This window comes from Oryzias latipes, chromosome 20, assembly GCF_002234675.1.
Source record: "Oryzias latipes chromosome 20, ASM223467v1".
Lineage (NCBI taxonomy): Eukaryota > Metazoa > Chordata > Actinopteri > Beloniformes > Adrianichthyidae > Oryzias > Oryzias latipes.
In genome coordinates, this window is record NC_019878.2 from 5,118,004 (window position 1) to 5,124,405 (window position 6,402).

Genomic DNA, 6,402 nt, shown 5'->3' on the forward strand with positions numbered 1-6,402 from the left:
GCCACTCTTGGACCAATGCTTTGTCATGGAGCGGCGTTCAACTACCATCAGTGTCTAGGCTCTGGGGTATATCCATTTATGGTTCGAGCTTTTCCCACCAGCATGCAGAACATCAAAGACTATGGACTTATTTCAAGCACTTTGTTTGTATCACAAATACATCTTTCTTTATTTGTATTCCTAAGATATTAAAATGTGATCATCATTTAGAAAATCCTTGAAATCATTTGTTCTTAGCAAGGCCATTTTTTAAATAGTTCCCTTACACCTGAAACCTTTTCACAAAGGTTTGCAGTATCAGTCCCTTTGTGGTGGGGTTTAAGCAAGTGGCAGCAGGTTGAAAGACTGCAGAGAACTCTGCAAGCCTTTGACTTAAACCCTGGTCTTAACTTTGATTTTGGAGGGGGTTAACAAAATTCTAGTTAATTGTCAGATATTAGTTAGTCTGTGATAAATCTTAACTCACAGTTGCTCTGAAAATGTCAGATGCCAAATGAATAGAGCTTCCTACACAAACGCATACCCAGAAAGCCTTCATCCTCATCATCATCAGCAGAAGCACTAATCACTGCAGAGTCTTTGATGTATTTTTTCCTTTAGTAAACTTCAAAGCAGCAATGTCTTTCTTGAGAGTTGTTAAAGGTTATCAGATGCTAGAACCATTTCCTGTCCTTGCTCAAGAATGTGAGAAAGGCATACCTTCTTTGTTAGTCTTAAGGCTGAAGGGAGTATCTTTTCTAATGCTCTGAATAACTTTGGTGCAGCCTTTCCTGCAACACTGTAGAGGTAACAGGGGTGTCCTGTACTTTCTTTTGCTACATACAAAATCTTTTTTATGGTCAGAGAGATAGCAGATATGATCCAGCTCAAACTGAGGAGAATGAGAATGTGCTGTACTCCAAACTGCTGAAGAGGCTTCTTTTAGGGTTTCGGTAGGCACACATTGTTAGAGCATGCCCGGGAATGTTTGGTGCAGAACGGATGTTTGGGTATTGCAGTGCAGGATTGGAATGGGGGCTGTGTTTTTTGTGTGTTGCTCCGATGATGAAGGGGGTTTACCTGTTGGAACATGACAGACTCCACTGATCTCCACAACCAGTAACCAAAAGAAAGCAAGACTCCTTACACAGAGATTTGTCTGCAGAACCGTTCCTGGTGATTTGTCCTTTCTTAAAGTAAGGTGAACATGAAATGACGTGTCACTCTAAGCACTGATTTTCTCAACTGATAAGCTTGTTTAAATAGTAGAAAGCTGCACCAGAACAAAACACCCTTAAATCATGAAACAAGTAGTCCTGATGTGTACAAAAAACGACTGAAGAACAGAAAAGACGACAAAGCTCATGTAAGTTTAAAGAAAATTTTAGATGTGAAAAGCAGAAGCTCAACTTATCTCCTAAAAGCAGGATTAAAACGATTATGTGAGTTTTGAAAACAGATTAAATCAGATGTGTGTAATACAGTGATGCATTCTGTATTACACCTTAAAGAACAAACAGCTCAGTCCAAAAACGTGTCTGCAGCCACGGCAGTAGGCCTCAAACATAAATTTTCTGGTTTCAAACCATGATGATCCAGTGGACTCTAAAAACCAAATTGGTTTACATTCACAATGAACTGCTAAGAGATGCCCTTAAGATTGGTGTTGTGGACAGCAAAAAAAATTCCCCTAAAGGGCCTATATCATGCTATTCTTAAACCTTTCAGAGTAAACTATGTACATAAATATGATAATATATATCCTTTGGCACACTGCATTTTTTTAATGACATATGATGATTATTTTCACAGCTTATTTTGCAACCCGGAAGTAAGACGACTCAATAATAATAATGGATTGGATTTATGTGTGCTTTTCCAGACGCTCAAAGCGCTTACAATGAGCCCATTAGTCATTCACTCCTCATTCATACGTGGTGATGGTAAACTACTGATGTAGCCACAGCTGCCCTGGGGCAGACTGACAGAAGCGTGGGTGCCAGTGTACGCCTATGGCCCCTCTGACCATCATCGGGACATTTATACACCAGTGGAGCAACGCTGGAGGCAAGGAAGGTGAAGTGTCTTGCCCAAGGAAACAACAACAGTGGACTGGGGGGAGCAGGGATCAAACCCCAATACAATCATTGGACGCCCCGCTCAAATTCCTGTGCCACTGCCGCCCGTTAAATCTCTGGAGCCTGGCCTTTCTCCACTTGTGGGTGCCTCCCATTTCATGAAGTCAACCTAGAGCCGGCCTCCGCAGCGTGTCTGCGTTTTACCCACGGAAACAATCAACATTCGAACTATTTTAAAGATTGCTGTGCAAATTTTGGATATTAAAAAAAAGCGTTTTTGTCTATCACCGCTAGCCGAGAAAGTGTGTGTGTGTGTGTTAGTCTGGGGACGGTCCTGGCAGCACAGAGTCTTCCTGGAAGGGGCTGTTCCTCATTTTGTGATGTCACAATATGGGATTGCACTAGTTTTTGTGAGTTGGGAGGGGCTGGTACTCAGAGAGCAGGTTTTAGAGGCATACACAGAAATGCCTGAATGGATCAGAAAAACCGCTTCAGGGATTGTTTTTTGTGAGGAATGAACATTATAATAACCTTAAAAGCTCACAAAAGAAGATTTTGTATGATATAAGCCCTTTAAAGACCCACTCTGAGGAAAACTGTTTTTGGTGTTTTTAACATTTTATTGAGACATTTTTCTTATGATGGAGGACATATATTAAGAAAATTTAACTAAGTTAGGTCTGGGGTGCGAGGGACAGTAAGCTAGCAGGAGAGCATGTAAACAGACAGCTCTCAGTAAAAGGGAAGGGGTAGCGGGGTTGATATGCACCAACAGTCCCACCCACAATTCGGAGGTGATCTACTACTCCCGCTCTGCAGACACTATGTCCTAGAAAACGACACAGGTTTATGATTGCAAAATCCTAATACCATAAGATCGAAGTGGGAATGTAAGTAAGAAAAGTCATACAGTCTGCACAGGTCTTACAGATCTGTGCTGGATAAGAAGTTGCTGGTTTAAGCTACAACTGGATTTGGTGGATGACTGTGTTTGATAATCTGGTCTGCTTAGTTTGTGACTGTGTTAGGGTTTCAATCAAAGCCTGGATGGTGATGCAGACACAGGGATCCAGACACAATGATCTGTGACGGCTGACTGGAACAGATGGCGGCAGACAGAACGTCTGGTTTCTTTTAATCCTCAGACTGAGAACACTGACAAAGATCAGAAATGCCCCAGCTCTTGCTGTAAACCAGCAGCACAGCAGGGTCAAACTGCATGCACTTTTATGTGAAAGACAAGATCTCCAAAAGGCCTATCAAGCACATTTTTACACCAGTACAGTGGTTTACTGTGATGTCTCTGCTGATCTGGTCGTTTCAGATGATAACACCTTTTTGCAGAGATTTTTCTTTATTTATGAGTCTTCTCCGTAGTCCAAGGCAGTGGGACATTTGGGAGATTTTAAAGGGGCATTGATGGGTTCAATGACACATTTAGAGTATCACAATGACTAGGGTTAGGGTCTTTGTTGCATACACCTTGAATTTGTTTAGCCACCTTTAGTCCAACATCAATCCATTTATCTATGACCCCCTTTTGGGGTCACAGGGTTGCTGGACTCTACTGTTTCACAAAGGTGGGGCACACCCTGGACAAACCAGCCGGCCTGTTACAGGGACACACCCACACACCCACACACATACACACACACCGAGGGGAAATTTAGTTATCAACCAGTGTTCATTGATGCATATTGTTGGACTGTGGGAGGAAGCTGGAGAAAGCCCAAACGTGCACAGGGAGAACTGAAAGGTCTCCACTGGGATTTGAACCAGGGCCTTCTTGTTATGAGGTGAAAGTGATAATCACTGCGCCACCTTGCATGACAGAATAACATTTGTTTGAAGCATTTTTCTTTCAGTTTAACCCTTGTGCTATCCTAGGCACTGTAACATTGGGAGTTGGGTCATCTAGACCCACTAGATAGTGCTCTGAACCTTTTTTCTTCAATGATTTGTGATCTTCACTGGTGTCCATGGATTACATGAAATCTTTCCACCTTTATCCACCTTTGTCATGGTAGGGGGAACACGTCAAAGTTAGGGTGGGGTCATAAGATAGAACAAGGGTTAAGGGTCTTAGTTCTTTTATGGTAGTTTCAATTCTAATCAAAGCAGGATTGTTAAAAAATACCAAGAACTGAAAAAACCCTAAAGTTTTGTAACGTTACCTTTTTTCAATTTACCTAGTGTAGCGTGGAGATTCTGTTGGAATGAAAGCGCACAGACGGGGAGTTTCCAATTCAAGCCAAAGATTTTATTACCCTAACAATATTTCTAATACAGATATCCGGGCTCAATCAATTTCCCTGAATGCTTTTTATTAAAACAGTGCTCACAGCAGGGACACAAAGAAAAGAGCGCTGCTTCTATCCATGCCCGGGGATTTATACAATGTATTGATGACTATGTAAATGCAGATAGGAGGGTGAAGAATCCACCTGGTCAGTGGTCTCCCGTTACACGGCTCCCAAGACGTTAGCTGATATGTCACCATCTGCACTGAGAGAATCCACAACACAACCTTCAAACAACCCCCCCCCCCCCCCCCCACACACACACACACACCATGAGTGCCCGACACCCACCTCCACAAACTGTCCACCCATATGTCTGCTCCTCCCAACTTCAGTGGGGCCTTTGTATGGCATGCATGATCTGCTGACAATAATCTGCTGAACCAGTTCCAGGGGTTATATATTCTTCACTGTATCTCAAAAAACTCATTATAGAGAATCTAGTAGTTCCTGTGTGGCTCCTGCGTCTTACTGCCCCCATGCGTAGAGGTGGAAACTGTTTTTACTAAAAATACAAAATATAACATCCTCCCACACTTGGAAGCTAAAGAAAATCATAAAATAAATGCTGATTATGTGAAATAATTCCAAAGGTACAGTAAACAAACAAACAAAAAATAGCACCTACTACACAATACAAATACAGCCAAACTTTTTTCATTATTTTTCTAAAGTTACTGTCTGATACAGAAGGTCGTTTTAAAGTCATTTCCTGTTGTGGGTATACTTCAGTTGTGAAACTTTTAAGTCATTTCTCCTTTCTTTCTTTGGTGTGCTGCTGCACCGCTGTGTATCCTGAGAGCCAATGAGGTTCTTTGTGAATGCTCCTGGCACATGGAGCTGCACTCCCAGGCTCTTGATATGGAAGTCAGGAGGATGGAGCTATACAGCGTTTGATGTAAAAACACTAGCAGTACTGCAAACAGTGATACAAGGAATTCTAAAACTTGGTTGTATTTTAAGGTAAGTTTATTTACAATATTTTATAATATTATACATTGATGAATAAGGCTTTTTTCTTCCAGATCATGGTTAAAAAAGGCTGCCAGGCTGTGCCAGGCCTGCTGCATTCTTTGGAGACTTGACAACTGGAACTAGGAAAGGCAAAAACCAGAGACACACATTATCCTGCTGGCAGCATTTTCACAGCTTCAAACACACAAAATCCTCAAAAATGTTTATACATAAAAGCAGTTTACAAGCTTAGGGAAACTTTGAAACACAGAATTATTTTTTCACAATGACTATGACCCCATGTTCGTCATACACGAAGTGTTCAAAATATCTGAAGACGATGATGAACTCTGTTGTGACCTTATGCTGACTTGATGAGTAATGAGTGAACTTGTGACTTCTGGGGTTCTATTAGTGGACTGTGGTCACATCCTCTCATCACTAAACACTGTTATGTAAGGCAGAGACTGACATGGTCAGAAACAGAGCACCACCTGGTGGTATAATATCATTTTTCGACCGTCGGACTGCCTTGTGTTGCTTCATCGTTTTTGCATTTTTATTAAAAAAAAGGATACAGCACTCTTTACGGATGTTCAATTTACAGTTGTTTTAAATTACAGTCAGGTGGCTGGATGTGGCCCAAGAGGCTTCACAATTTGCCCCCAATCAACACTGTTGTACTTTCTGTGGGACATTGAAAACAAAATGAAAAATAGATTCTTTTTTAAATCACAAACACTGCCTTCTCTCAATTCTACGTCAACAGTTAGAGATATTTAAAAAAGAAAAAATGCGATGAACACAACCATATTTTTTCCCAGTAATCAGATTACTTCCTGCAGTTTGTTTTGTTGTTTTAAATATCAGAAACTGTAATACAACTGAAATTTAGCAGAGCTGTGCTTTGCGATTATAAAAATAGTTAATTTCAACCAAATATTCTATGTTAATCCTTACCAACACTCACCGCAGGGACAAAGGTGGATCAAACCTGGAAGGGTGTCAGAAATTAAGGAAATACTGATAAAGGAACTCTTGAAAATGTGGTAACAATGTAAACCGTATCTGTGTTTATCAGAATAAATCAG